This window comes from Schistocerca americana, chromosome X (genome assembly GCF_021461395.2).
Source record: "Schistocerca americana isolate TAMUIC-IGC-003095 chromosome X, iqSchAmer2.1, whole genome shotgun sequence".
Classification (NCBI taxonomy): domain Eukaryota; kingdom Metazoa; phylum Arthropoda; class Insecta; order Orthoptera; family Acrididae; genus Schistocerca; species Schistocerca americana.
Window position 1 is genome coordinate 357,991,153 of NC_060130.1, and position 15,952 is coordinate 358,007,104.

The following is a 15,952-nucleotide window of genomic DNA, read 5'->3' on the forward strand; positions in this document are numbered from 1 at the left end:
GCTTCTATGTGTCGATTAACTCAAAGACCCAAGAAGTACTTTAATCAGAAAACGACCCATTTTAAGTCATGATCTGGGCGTTTAAAGTCCCAGCTTTTTGTGCGCTAGAGCCAAAAAAGGGGTGGTGTTCACCAATTTATACAGATCACGAAAGGAGATGACAAGGTTGTACTACATAGTTACAGACACATGAAAACAGGCATTTAACATACATGGTGTTTCAAAAAGTGTCATATATTCCTACAAGATGTAGTATTGGTCAACACTTGAAAGAGTGTGTTATTCATGTATTCATTTGGTCGTGGCAACTGGCATTTATGGGCTAACGGCGAGATGTGTAGCTTATCATTCAGTTCTGAAAATTTATTTTAATAATTAGTCACCATCTGGAGAGAGCAGCCGGCCGAGGTGGCCGAGCGGTTCTAGGCGCTGCAGTCTGGAACCGCAAGACCGCTACGGTCGCAGGTTCGAATTCTGCTTCGGGCATGGATGTGTGTGACGTCCGTACGTTAGTTGGGTTTAAGTAGTTCTAAGTTCTAGGGGACTGATCACCTCAGAAGTTAGGTCCCATAGGGCTCAGAGCCATTATTTTGGAGAGAGCATTTCACACTCATGTCACCCTTTCTGGTATTGTCGTTAACGACTCGGTAACGAGATATTAAGTAGAATGAGATTTTCAATCTGCAGCAGAGTGTGCGCTGATATGAAATTGCCTGACAGAGTAAAACTGTATGCCGGACCGAGACTCGAACTCGGGACCTTTGCCTTTCGCGGGTAAGTGCTCTACCATCTGAGCTACCCAAGCACGACTCACGCCCCGTCCTCACAGCTTTACTTCCGCCAGTACCTCGTCTCCTACTTTCCATACTTCACAGAAGCTCTCCTGCGAACCTTGCAGAACTAGCACTCCTGGACGAAAGGATATTGTGGACACATGACTTAGCCACAGCCTTGGGGATGTTTCCATAATGAGATTTTCGCTCTGCAGCGGTGTGTGCGCTTTCTTCGAGGAGTGCTGGTTCTGCAAGGTTCGCAGGAGAGCTTCTGTGAAGTTAGGAAAGTAGGAGACGAGGTACTGGCGGAAGTAAAACTGTGAGGACGGGGCGTGAGTTGTGCTTGGGTAGCTCAGGTGGTATAGCACTTGCCCGCGAAAGGCAAAGGTCCCGAGTTCGAGTCTCGGTTAGGCACACAATTTTAATCTCCCAGGAAGTTTCGAGATATTAAGTACCTAAATAAATCTACAGCAGTCTTCGAAAAAGTTTTATCTATATAAACGTATGTATAAACAGAACAACATTCGCTGCTAACCCATCAGTCGTTATATCGGTTACAGCTTGCTTCTGTCACTAGGCAGGTCGCACATTTCCTGACATTTCGATTTGCACTTGAGAATGGCTATAAAGACGAAATAATGAATGTGTGAAATAAATGAGTAGTAGTTTACAGTTTAGTGTAGCAAATTTCTTTCAAAGCCGCTGCATGTATAGCGGTAATTCCACGATTCCTCGATTATACTTAATAGCTCGTGTTTTCGCCCTCCTTTCTCAGCGAGTCGAGTTCCCGTGCACCCGACGACAGACTCAGGTGACGAGAGGGCTGCGGCGGAAGCTCACGACGTGATTCGGGCACACGGAAACGGCGAGTTCAGAAGTAACGTCACAGGACTCGCTGGCGAGTTTAAAGCGGGTATAGGAGCTCATTTCTAATGGTTCAAATAGCTCTGAGCACTATGGGACTCAACTTCTGAGGTCATTAGTCCCCTAGAACTTAGAACTAGTTAAACCTAACTAACCTAAGGAAATCACACACATCCATGCCCGAGGCAGGATTCGAACCTGCGCCGGCCGCGGTGGTCTAGCGGTTCTAGGCGCGCAGTCTGGAACCGCGCGACTGCTACGGTTGCAGGTTCGAATCCTGCCTCGGGCATGGATGTGTGTGATGTCCTTAGGTTAGTTAGGTTTAAGTAGTTCTAAGTTCTAGGGGACTGATGACCACAGTAGTTAAGTCCCATAGTGCTCAGAGCCATTTCGAACCTGCGACCGTAGCGGTCTCGCGGTTCCAGACTGCAGCACCTAGAACCGCACAGCCACTTCGGCCGGCAGTTCATTTCTGATCTCTAATCCTGACACATCCTTCAGTCCTTCTTGGCAGCGAATTACTCACTCTTTCAAATACACCTGGTTCCATTCGTGTTGCGTCACATGCACTGGCCACACCCCCCTGTAACGCCTGCATATTGTCGACAGGCATGGCATGCACCAGGGCCCTTTAATACCACCCGGCAATGCTACCACACCTCGCCCACGAACCTTGCGGTGAGGTACTGTCACACGAGCCGTAGACAACTAGGTGCCCTGTCGCGCATAAACCACATTCGTGTCATTCTGCAAGGGTAGGGTTCTTCACTAGCGCTAGCAATTCACGCGCAGAAATCGGGTAACTGGAACAGTAAGGCGCCCAACACCAACGTATACGCCGGCCGAAGTGGCAGAGCGGTTCTAGGCGCTTCAGTCTGGAACCGCGCGACCGCTCCGGTCGCGGGTTCAAATCCTGCCTCTGGCATGGATGTGTGTGATGTCCTTAGGTTAGTTAGGTTTAAGTAGTTCTAAGTTCTAGGGGACTGATGACCTAAGATGTTAAGTTCCATAGTGCTCAGAGCCATTTGAACCATTTTTTTTTTTTTTTTTTTTTTTTGAACCAACGTATACTACATGTTACTCGTCACAAGTAAAACGGCCCATATATTAACAGGTATTGGTTTCAGGATATACACACATCAAAAAAAGTTTTGTATCACCTCGGTTCCGAGAGTTCCAGAACCTGTACAGTGAATTGGAATAGAGATCAACATAAACATCATTTCCGTCCTTTTTATTGCTCATGAAAACCACACACTGCATGTTCTACCACCATACAGAGAGACCTTCAGAGGTTATGGTCCAGATTGCTGCACACACCGGCACCTCTAATACCCAGTAGCACGTCCTCTTGCGTTGATGCATGCCTGTATTCGTCGTGGCATCTATACACAAGTTCATCAAAGCACTGTTGGTCCAGATCGTCCCACTCCTCAACGGCGATTCGGCGTAGATCCCTTAGAGTGCTTGGTGGGTCACGTCGTCTATAAACAGCCCTTTTCGATCTATCCCAGGCATGTTCGATAGGGTTCATGTCTGGAGAACATGCTGGCCACTCTAGTCGAGCGATGTCGTTATCATGAAGGAAGTCAATCACAAAATGTGCAAGATGGGGGCGCGAATTGTCGTCCATGAAGACGAATGCCTCGCCAATATGGTTGCATTATCGGCCGGAGGATGATATTCACGTGTCGTACAGTCGTTACGGCGCCTTCCATGACCACCAGCGCCGTACGTCGGCCATACATAATGCCACCCCAAAACAACAGGGAACCTCCACCTTGCTGGACAGTGTGTCTGGAAAGGCGTTCAGCCTGACCGGGTTACCTCCAAAAAGTCTCCGACGATTGTCTGATTGAAGGCATACGCGTCACTCATCGGTGAAGAGAACGTGATGCCAATCCTGAGGTCCATTCGGCATGTTGTTGGGCGCATCTGTACCGCGCTGCGTGGTGTCGTGGTTGCAAAGATGGACCTCGCCATGGACGTCAGGAGTGAAATTGCGCATCAAGCAGCCCATTGCGCACAGTTTGAGTCGTAACACGACGTCCTGTGGCTGCACTATAAGCATTATTCAACACGGTGGCGTTGCTGTCAGGGCTCCTCCGGGCCATTAAGCTTAGGTAGTAGTCATCCACTGCATTAGTAGCCCTTGGGCGGCCTGAAATGTCATCGACAGTTCGTGTCTCTCTGTATCTCCTCCATGTTCGAACGACATCGCTTTAGTTCACTCCGAGACGCCTGGACACTTCCCTTGTTGGGAGCCCTTCCTGGCACAAAGTAACAATGCGGACGCGGTCTAACCGCGGTATTGACCGTCTAGGCATGGTTGAACTACAGACAACACCAGCCGTGTTCCTCATTCCTGGTGGAATAACTGGAACTGATCGGCTGTCAGACCCTCTCCGTCTAATAGGCGCTGCTCATGCATGGTTGTTGACATCTTTGGGCGGATTTAGTGACATATCTGAATAGTCAAAGGGACTGTGTCTGTGATACAATATCCACTGTCAACGTGTATTTTCAGGAGTTCTGGGAACCGAGGTGCTGCAAAACTTTTTTTTGGTGTATGTATAATTACAGGAATTATCTTCTAGTTTTGACCAATATTATATCCTATAGAAATTGTGACACCTTTTTTAAACACCCTGTTTAGTGCGGCAGGATGGAAAGCAAAACGAATATATGGAGAAAAGATTCGCGACAGGCGCTATCCTAAATTTATCGCCATGGAGACAAACTTGTCATTCAAGACAGAACTCGTTGGCTAAATTTCTCGACGAAGAATTTGAGGAGATTCTGATGTCCCTGTCAACTTGCCTACGAAATGCTAAGAGTACTGGCAGAGTAGCTATCACACCCCTGCCATGGGGCCAAATGATTTAGAACGCTGAGTTCAGTGCTGGTTCCAGCATACCGAATAGGTTCTCAGATATGTGACTCGAAGGCTTCTTAAGTAATAGAACCCATTACGTTGAACTGGACGGCGAATAATCATCAGAGAGAAGGATATCGCCAGGAAGTGTGCTCGTTAAGTGACTGTAGAAGGATACAGGAGGGCAGGCAGAATTTCTGTTTAGTGTGATGAATGGCAACTTGCTCTAAATTTAGAAAAATGTAAGTTACTGCAGATGAGTACGAAAAATAATCTTGTGAAATTCAAATACATTATTCATGGTGGGCTGCTTGAGATGATCACGTCGATTAAATAAAATCGTTCAAATGGCTCTAAGCACTATGGGACTTAACATCTGAGGTCATCAGTCCCCCAGACTTAGAACTAATTAAACCTAACTAACCTAAGGACATCACACACATCCATGCCCGAGGCAGGATTCGAACCTGCGACCGTAGCAGCGCGGTTCCAGACTGTAGCGCCTAGAACCGCTCGGCCACAGCGGCCGGCGATTAAATATCTAGGCGAAACGTTGCAACATGATATAAAATGGAACGAGCACATAAGGTCGGTAATAGGAAGGCGAATGGTCGACTTCGGTTTATTCGGATAATTCTCTGTATGTTCAGCTCATCTATAAAGATGACGGCGCAAGGAACAAAAGTGCGTCCTGTTCTTGAGTACTGCTCGAGTGTTGGGGATCACAGAAAGATTAAAGGAAATCGAAGCAATTCAGGGGCGTCCTGCTAGATTTGTTACCGGCATGTTCACTCAACACATAAGTATTATGAAATTGCTTAGATAACTGAAATGGGAATCGGTGGAGGAAAGACGACGTTTTCTTCGAGAAACGTTATTGAATAAATTTAGAGATCCGGCATTTGAGGCCGATTGTAGGACGACTGTACTGCCGAAAACGCACATTTCGCGTATGGACCGCGAAGACAAGAGAAACGAGGGCTCCTACGGAGGCATATAAAAATTCGTTCTTCTCTCACTCCATTTGCGAGTGGAACATGAAAGGGAAAGACTACCAGTAGTGCACCGTATGGTGACTTGCAGAGCATGAATGCAGATGCCAATGGATTAGCCTTAGCGCATACGTTAACTAAAACATCGTACTAAGTTGAGAATCCTCTGCCACCTTCATAATTTGGACCTCAAATGTTTAGCACAGTCTTCATAAATAGTGTGGAGGTAGTGTATCGTGACAAACACACTTCCTATTGGGCCACCGAGCGTAGCGCACGCGAGTGTGTGTGTGTGTGTGTGTGTGTGTGTGTGTGTGTGTGGGTGGGTGGGTGGGTTGTAGCGAAGTGGGGCAGGGACTACGACACTTCGCTCGCGTACGGGAGAAGGACAGTTCAAATCCTGGTATGGACATCAAGAAATACGTTTTCCGTGGCTCCCCTAAACCGCTTAATGCGAATACTGAGATCGTTCAACTCAAACGGACACGGTTAATTTCCTTCCCAATTCTTGCTCTGTCTGAGTTCGTGTCCTATTTCGACGCCATCGTAACGCTGAATGCTAACTTTCCTCACTTCCAAAAGAGTCACAGGTACCGACTCGAAATTTCAGCTAGTTGCAAACTTTTTTCATCCCTTAAAGAGCTCTGAATGCTTTTCCGATAGGTCAGTTCCAAGAGTGCAGCCCGTGGAATGACGTAGTACATTTTTCCAACACCATGCCACCATACAGGTATGTCTGCGAATACACCGTTACAGACCCATAAAGCTTGCCTCATTTAGTGCTTAAATTTGGCACTGCAATCGAGTGTCACATCTCAGAGTCCAAATTCAGAATCAGACCGCATGATCGAAGTTTCCCTAAATTCAGGGGCGGAAAAATCCAGTTGGCCATGCTTTCCCACTGAGCACAGTCTCAAACGACCCCTGCGCCAATGGTACAATAATGTCTTTCCCTTCTACCATTGTAACCGGCAATCGTGATGATTTCACAGATTCTTCAAGATAAGGACAGATACCTACAGCCAACTACCTTTAAATAATAGGGCTGCTGAGAAGTCAACCTTAAATTTCCAGCCAAGAAATAAAATATCTCGGTAGACAATTCGTCTACAAGGCCGCGCGTTTCGCAGGCACGATTGGCAAGACCTGCAGTGGCTCTATGATTAGTGCAGCGACAGGTAGCTGACCCTGAACATCAATAAATGTAAACTACTGCGCATAAATAGGAGAAATATTTCCCTACTGAACAATTATATCATTGGCGACAAATCACTGCAATCATTACCTATCGTAAGATACTTATGAGTAACCATCGGGAGCGAGCTTGAGTAGACTTGCAAACCTAAGGTGTGGTACAGGTACGTCGATGATACTTTAGTGGTGTGGAGCCATGGTGAAGAACAGCTCGGTGACTTCCTAAGACACTTGAACAGCCTCCATGTCAACAAAGCATTTACCATGGAAGTAGAAAAGGACAAGAAACTGCCATTTCTAGATGTGTTGGTCACAAGGGACGGCGAAAACCTGGGACACAGTGTGTATCGAAAACCGACACACACGGACCGATACCTGCACAAACTGTCAAACCACCACCCGAGCCAGAAAAGAGGCATGATCAGTACGCTTGTAACGAGAGCAGGGCGAATACGTGAGCCGCAACACCTCAAACGAGAAATGCAACACCTGGAAACTGTCCTGAGGAGAAATGGGTACTCCACAAATTATATTAAAAGTGTAACAGAGCCAAACACTCGGCGAAGTAAGGAACCAGAAAAAGAAATGTCGGGTACGGCCTTTCTGCGCTACATTCCCAGAGTGACGGACAGAATCGGCCGTATATTGCGCAAACATGGCGTAAAGACGATTCTCAAACCGACAAGAAAGATCAAAGAGTGTCTTAGATCGGCGAAGAAGAAAAGCGACCCACTTGCAATGTCGGGAATATACCGTATACCATGCACATGCGGAAAAGTTTATGTCGGAATGACTGGACGATCCATTAACACCAGGATCAAAGAGCATAAGCGACATTGCAGGTTGGGGCAGGTGGAGAAATCGGCCGTGGCAGAGCACGCACTGAATGAGACCGACCACGTAATAAAATTCGCCGACACGGAAGTTCTGGCTGTAGAGAAGCACTGTCACACGCGCTTGTTCAGAGAAGCTGTGGAAATACAAAAACACGCGAACAGTTTGAACAAGAAAGAGGAAAGCCTTAAGGTAAACGGATCCTGGCTTCCCGTACTGCAGCGAACGACCGTCGCAGGTAGCAAGAGGAGAACCGCACCGGAAATGACCGCGGAGAAGCCCTCGGACGTTGGCGCGCCAGGTACATATAGTCTGCGCCCGCGAGCTCGGCTCCAGTTCACCACCGGCAATGGAGGGTGAAGCTTTGACAATGCCAGCCACTCGTGCTGGCGAAACGTCAGAAAAATCATTAGATGAACGTCGGCCGAAGAACCCGAGACAGAAGCCAGTAGGCAGTTTGTCAATAAGTGGCCACGAAAGCCTCAACAATTTTGTAGAACATGTCAGGTTGAAATTCGATGAAAGAAATCTTAAGGAAGTGCAATTCATCCACAAAACAAGCGGCTTACATATTAGACCGATTCTTGAGTATTGTTCATCAGTCGGAACAATTAGTTGGTTGTATATATCAATGTCGTGTGACTAGGACCTCCCGTCGGGTAGACCGTTCGCCGGGTGCAAGTCTGTCGATTTAACGCCACTTCGGCGACTTGCGCGTCGATGGGGATGAAATGATGATGATTAGGAAAACACAACACCCAGTCCCTGAGCGGAAGAAATCTCCGACCCAGCCGGGAATCGAACCCGGGCCCTTAGGATTCACATTCTGTCGCGCTGACCATTCAGCTACCGGGGGCGGACACCTGATTGGATTAATAGTAAAGATGGAAAAGATCCAACGAAGAGCGGCGCATTTCATCACGGGATCGTTTAGTCGGTGCGAGAGAATTACGGAAAACTAGTGACAAGACTCTACAAGAGAGGCGTTGTGCATTACGGAGAGATTCGCTACTGAAATTCCGAGAGAATAGGTTCCAGTAACAGTCAGGCAACATATTACTTCCTCTTCATCCATTTCGCGAAATGACCACAACGAAAAATCCGAGAAATTAGAGTTAATCGGACGCTTACCGACAATCATTCTTCCTACGCGCCATTGCCGAATGGAAGAGGCAAGGACGGGAAAGATAGTGATGACAGAAATGCCCTACACTAAACAGCTAAAAGTGTGTTGCTGTGTATAAATGTAAACAACGTCTGTCTGGGGTGAGAGAAATTAAAATTTTACAATTTGCCAGGCGCGCGGTCTAACGCCTCTTGCCACGTTCGCGCTGCTACCCTGTCGGAGGTTCGAGTCCTCCCTCGGGCATGGATGTGTGTGTTCTACTTAGCGTAAGTTAGCTGAAGGTAGATTAAGTAATGTGTAACCCTAGAGAACGATGACCTCAGCAGTTTGGTCCCATAGGAGCTTACCACCACAAATGTCCAAATAACAATGTGCCGTGCTTTACTAAGCTGCTCATCTCCTATTGCCACACTGGGCGCGAAGTTTGTGCAGTGTCTACAGCAGGTTTACTTTCCCTCACCTGACTAGTACCCTCGCCGTCATTATGCTTGCAGTAAGTTTCGTAACATATAATGAAACTTTAGGCTTCTCCACATTGTGCAGGAATACGCTGAAACAGTAGCTGCGATATTCAGTGTATAAGGAGAGAAAACTTCTCGCCATGCACCTGGCAAAGATGTTTAGTTTGATTACAGGTCGCAGAGCATTATGCCTCGATTTTCAATGCAAACAATCATTTCATTCGTTTGGAGTTGTAGAAGCAGTGCACTGCACCATGTCTCACCGGATATCATAAAGGGTAAATGCGCCCTCCAAAAAAAAGTACATCCACGTACGTACGAGAATTAAGTAAAAAGACGGTACACTGACATCCAGCTCCCTTTTTTTGTGGAAACAGAACGTATATGTCATAGACGGCGTTCAAGTATAACGATGACTATCACTTCCACGCATGCGAATTTTTTTTTTATTACTCATTTTCTAATTTGATCGTTCTTTATCCGAATGAGCACTACTTCAAACTCGTTATCGATGAATGTACCTCCGAACCACAAATTCGAAAGAGTTGAGCTGTTCCCGCTGTTTTCCCCATGTTCAAAATGTTCAAATGTGTGTGAAATCTTATGGGACTTAACTGCTAAGTTCATCAGTCCCCAAGCTTACACACTGCTTAACCTAAATTATCCTAAGGACAAACACACACACCCATGCCCGAGGGAGGACTCGAACCTCCGCCGAGATCAGCCGCACAGTCCGTGACTTTTCCCCATGTTAATCGTAGACGTGTTTTCCACTTTCGTTCAAAAGTATGCGTCTTTCACATGCCTACAGCATTTCATCTGCATTCCATATCGATGCGCTCGGAGCTCACAGCATCGGCGCTTGATGTTTACCCCTCTACTTTCTTTTACGATAAGTTTCCCCGCCGCGCCCCAGAGCACACTTCACTCTGTTTCGCTATAGCTGAAATTAGTTTTGAGTAAATAGTAGTACCATCGTCATGAAGTTCAACTTGCTTAGCACTCCTCACACTTGTTCTCTTCTTCTTAGACTTACCCCGTCTTGTAACGGGTCGCCTGTACAAAATTTGGCAAATTGATGTTATTCACCAGGATGCCGTCCATGTCGCTGCAGTTGTCAGTCACGTGAGGGAAGGAACTCGTTTGCGCCACCTGTCTAAGATCTGTGTCTACTTTGTTCTGTGTGTGATCGTACTTCAGCAGTTTGTGTATCGTATTTTCTGACGCGGAAGTTGGAGGCGAGACCAGCCTAGCTTTTTCCGAAACGTGTGTGGGAAATCGCTTAAAAACTCTACTGCGCGGATTCGATCCGGGCCTGGCTCAACTTTCGCCACTCGAGAGCTGCCCCATGAAAAACGAGTGATTGTAGGACAATGAAACTTTGTGGATACATGGCATGAGGAAGAGAAATAACGAATAAACCATTGAAAGAGAAACATTTTAATTTCCACATCAGAAGGTAACATTTGTTTATTGTGTAACACGTATACAAAAAATGGTTCAAATGGCTCTAAGCACTATGGGACTTAACATCTGAGGTCATCAGTCCCCTAGACTTAGAACTACTTAAACCTAACTAACCTGAGGACATCACACACATCCATGCCCGAGGCAGGATTCGAACCTGCGACCGTAGCAGCCGCGTGGTTCCGGACTGAAGCGCCTAAAACCGCTTGGCCACAGCGGCCGGCGTACCACGTTTACATTCCAGGTTACAAACGTTGCCCCATGTGACGAACATCTGAATCCACGACAGCGTGGAAGTTTGTACGGATACCACTGCGCAACTGTTCGCAGCAATTTTGGAACGGTGGACCACGGAATGTTCAGCAGTCGTTACACAGCTCGTGCACTGCTTGAAGATCGCATATAGCGTCCAGCATTTTCAGCCATGGCAACAGCAAAGTCTTCAATCCTTTGTGGCTCAATTGACCGTCGGCTTCTCGCAGGGGCAATTCCCAAATTGACAGTCAATTCGAACTTCCGAATCATGTTCTTCAACCCTGGTGCGGAAAGAGCACCTCTCCGTATTCCTTTAATGCGTCGATACTCGCATAGAGCAAAATGGTTCAAATGGCTCTGAGCACTATGGGACTTAACTTCTGAGGTCATCAGTCCCCTAGAACTTAGAACTACTTAAACCTAACTAACCTAAGGACATCACACACATCCATGCCCGAGGCAGGATTCGAACCTGCGACCGTAGCGGTCCCGCCATTCCAGGCTGTAGCGCCTAGAACCGCTCGGCCACTCCGGCCAGCCGCATAGAGCAGTAGCGCTATTACTGTTTATTTGATAAATCAGCTTTACGAATAAAGCCCTGCTCACCTTATCTATACCCATGCTGACTGCAGCTGCAACGCGCACCCATACTTCTGTCGCCGTACCGGTCCCGGCGCCAAGCGGCAAGTCATGACACTAACACCTAACAACGCAAATCCTACAGCGCACCGTCTTGAATATCATTCCGACAATGCTGAGTTCCATACGGTAAATAGTCTACTGTCTACACTGGCTCAAGTGGCGGAAGTTCAATCATAACCACCCTGCATAATTCGAAAACGGGCAACGACCTTGCCACAGTGGATACACCGAAGTTAAGCGCTGTCGGGCGTGGCCGGCACTTGGATGGGTGACCATCAAGCCGCCATTCGCTGTTGCGATTTTTCGGGGTGCACTCAGCCTCGTGTTGCCAATTCATAAGCTACTCGACCGAACAGTAGCGGCTCCGGTCAAAGAAAACCATCATAACGACCGGGAGAGCGGTGTGCTGACCACACGCCCCTCCTATCCGCAACCGCAACTAAGGATGACACGGCGGTCGGTTGGTACCGATGGGCCACTTGTGGCCTGAAGACGGAGTGCTTTAATTCGGAAACGGAAGGAAGCAAAAAGGGATGACATTAGCGGAGAGTTGCGAAAACTGCATAACAAAGAGATTCACGAACTCTATTCAAGCCCTGACGTATCAGTATTATTAAATCACGTAGGCTGCGATGGGCGGGTCACGTAACTCGAATGGATGAGGGCAGGGCAGCGCGCAGAGTACTGGTAGGGCACCTAGAAGGAAAACGTCCTGTGGGGAGACCGAGGCGTAGATGGGAGGACAATGTGAAGACTGATTTGAAGAGCCTAGGTATTGAAGGTGAATGGAAGGAAATAGCCCATGACAGGGACAGACGGCGAAAATATGTTGCTGCGGTAATGGACTCTCGAGTCCGGTATGACCAGTGAGTAAGTAAGGAGGTGGTGTAGTGGGTGCGACATTCGACTCGCATTCGGAAGCGCCGGGCTCATTTCGCCGTCCGGCTGGGTTGCCAGGTTCAAAAATGGAAAAGCCGAACTCAGCGTTACATTTAGGCGGTCATTTTGCCATAAAAGCCGGAATACCTATGTTAAATAGAAACAGGGTCAGTTTGGTATTTTTAGTCGTTTATTAATGATGAATTACGGGCAGTTTTTGGCGAGATCAATTTTAAACAGGTTTAAACTAATAATAAATCAGTAAACTACCTCATGACTTCGCAGTTTTGACAGCAACTAAGTGCTCTGTCTTCTTCCTACGTACTTTATGTTAAAATAAACTATAATTTGTTCCTTAACAAGAAAAAGAAGCAATAGCGCCTACGGCTCACTGATGTAACGAAAGCTGTCACGTGCGAAACCATGTGCGACATATATTCATAGCCAAGACAAAGTGCAGACTATTACAATTCTCGTACGCACGTGTGAGTCTCAACACGGGCAGGGGCGACGCACGAGAATGGCGGAGCGGCGAAGTTGGTCATCGCCGGATCTGCAGACGCGTTCCACTCTGCCTCGCTTGCTCTGCGGATGGGGTGGTTGTGACATTGCCTCGTTCGGCCTACGAGAAAAAAAATAGCACACACACACACACACACACACACACACACACACACACAGTAACTAACAGCACTGGAAAATCTCTTTCTTTCCCCTTGTACTCAGTTTTCGCGCTTACGTCACTAGCTTGCAACGGGCTTTGGTGTTGCGATCTCTATTTTATCGCTAAAAAGTCTAATAAGACTTGGAGAGGCATGGATTGTATACTGTATATTTGGCCACCGCAGGACCGTAAAAAGTTGGACATGTCCGGCTACAACTGGACGCCTGGCAACCCTACGTCCAGGCATCCAGATTTATGTTTTCCATGGTTCCCCCTAGATCGTGCCAGCAAATGCCGGGGTTGTTTCTCCGAAAAGAACACGATCAGTTTCCTTCCCCAGTCCAACCACGAGCTCCGTCAGTGATGACCTCGGTAATGACGAGATGTTAACCCTAAACCTCCTACGATCCTTGCAGTCTGATACAGTACTTAAAATAAAACAACGTCAAAATTTCATGTACTGAAAAACGCATTCCTTTGTCTCGGTGCAACAACGAGAACTAATAAAATGCTCCTGTCCCAGTGCGGACACAAAGTTCACCTTCCCTCGCAATTTCCGTAGAACGTATTGCGGGGACATATGTCTTAAGATACAAAATGACGAAAGAATATTGCGTGCATCCTTTATGGGCTGCCAGATATAGGAGTGACACATTAATCTTCGCAGTGAAAACTTTTCTGACATGCATGCCGTGAAGCAAGGCGTTGTCACGTCACAAAACTGGGGCAGGTTGCGTGAGCGATTTCCGCCACGAACCAGGTGGCGTTGACACTTCGCGCGTAGCATCTGATACGGGTATTCCCGCTACGGTCCGAAGTTTTGACGCTCGCCGAATTGGGTAGCACGGACCGACAGGCACTAGGCGAGCTCCAGTTACTGAATAAAAGCTGCTCTGTTCACGGAGATGCATTCGTATGTGTAACTGAATGTTAATACAGAGGAAAAAGGGGCGTCCCCAAAGTCGCCGTCGATAATACTGTCAGCGACTGGTAGCGACCGACGCTGATGAGCCAAAACAATATTATCACTGCGCACCGTAAGATTTAGTGCTGCCTGGTGGCGTTGTAGGCACGCGACTCAGTAAGTAAACAAACCGAGCAAAGACGAATCATTTTAGCGACGATACGGGCCGACAATGGGGTGACACATTGACATCAAGCACTCTGACAAAAGGCAGATCGTTATGGTCCGGCGTTTGGGAAAGACCTTCTCGAAAAGGACGAAGCTGGTCGGCTGTTCATGTGCTGCTGTCGCGATTATAGTGAAACATGGTCAAGGACGGTTAAAAAATGGTTCAAACGGCTCTGGGCACTATGGGACTTAACATCCAAGGTCATCAGTCCCCTAGAACTTAGAACTACTTAAACCTAACTAACCTAAGGACATCACACACATCCATGCCCGAGGCAGGGTTCGAACCTGCGACTGTAGCGGTCGCGCGGTTCCGGACTGAAGCGCCTAGACCGCTCGGACACTCCGGCCGGTCTCCAGTGGAATACAAAGGGGGCGCCAGCTTTGCGCCCAAACAGCATCGGCCCGTAATTTACAGTAACTGCGTGATCTGTGCTTAGACATATGGTTCTATATACATTTGGAAACCTAGCAAAGACTTCTCAGATCCATGCCACGCAGTGTCATTGCTGTATTGCGTTCAAAAGATATAAATTACGACTGCAATGTGCAAGGAACCAAGACGCTATCAAGCAGGTGGTCCTACAGTTTTGGCTCATGAGTGTTGCTACACTGTATCTGGCGAGTCAGTAATCGAATTACCCCTGTTACATATTTAAGCAAATACTCTAATACATGGCCTAGGCTTCCATATTTTTGTCTGCGACTTAATTTCCCAGAATTAAACTGGACGCAGTTACAACCCCTACAAGGCGACACTAATTACAGCGCGCAGAGAGGTGCTTGGCCAACGGCCTTGCCGCAGTGGTAACACCGGTTCCCGTGAGATCACCGAAGTTAAGCGCTGTCGGACTTGGCTAGCACTTGGATGGGTGATCATCCGGTCTGCCGAGCGCTGTTGGCAAATGGGGTGCACTCAGCCCTTGTGTGCAAAACTGAGGAGCTACTTGCTTGAGAAGTAGCGGCTCCGGTCTCGTAACCTGACATACGGCCGGGAGAGCGGTGTGCTGACCACATGCCCCTACATATCCGCATCCGATGACGTCTGTGGGCTGAGGATGACACGGCGGCCGATCGGTAGCCGTTGGGCCTTCCAAGGCCTGTTCGGACGGAGAGAGGCGCTTAAGCAGTCATTCTTCCCGCGCTCCATAGATGAATTGAATTGGAAAAGTCCTAATAACTGACACAATGGGACGCACCCTGTTGCGATGCACTTCACAGTGGCTTGCAGAGTATAGATGAAGAGCCCACTGGTTCTGATCGAGATTTTCGGGGGTTTTCCGTTGGTTACACATAATCCTCAAACTTAGTGTATCTGTGACCTATGAGCGGTACGTCACTAGCTCCTGATGTCAACGCTTCGTGGTCAATTCCCAGTGACCACCTAAGAATTTGGTGGAACAGGGGTGTGTTCTGCCTTGTAGGACGTAATGAGAAGCTACAAGTTTTCAAAAGCAGCACTATAAGCACGCAAACTGACATGACTGGCGGGCCACGCGACTGTTATTTATTTAACCCTATTGTTGATTGTAACACAATCGCAAGCCCACATACGAAGATTCCAGAATGAAGTTTTCTCTCTCCATCGGAGTGTGCGCTGATATGAAACTTCCTGACGGATTAAAACTGTGTGCCGGACCGAGACTCGAACTCGGGGCCTTTGCCTTTAGCGGGCAATTGCTTTACCGCCTGAGCTACCCAAGCACGACACACAGCCGGTCTCCACATCTTTACTTCCGCCAATACGTTATCTCCTACCTTCCAAACTTCACAGAAGCTCTCATGCGAAATCTG

The 15,952-nt window shown here is 47.7% G+C and overlaps 1 pseudogene; it reads left to right on the forward strand.

Moving 5' to 3' along the window:
• The first annotated feature begins 14,944 nt into the window (after positions 1-14,944).
• On the forward strand, positions 14,945-15,062 carry LOC124557067 (annotated as a pseudogene).
• The last annotated feature ends 890 nt before the right edge of the window (positions 15,063-15,952 follow it).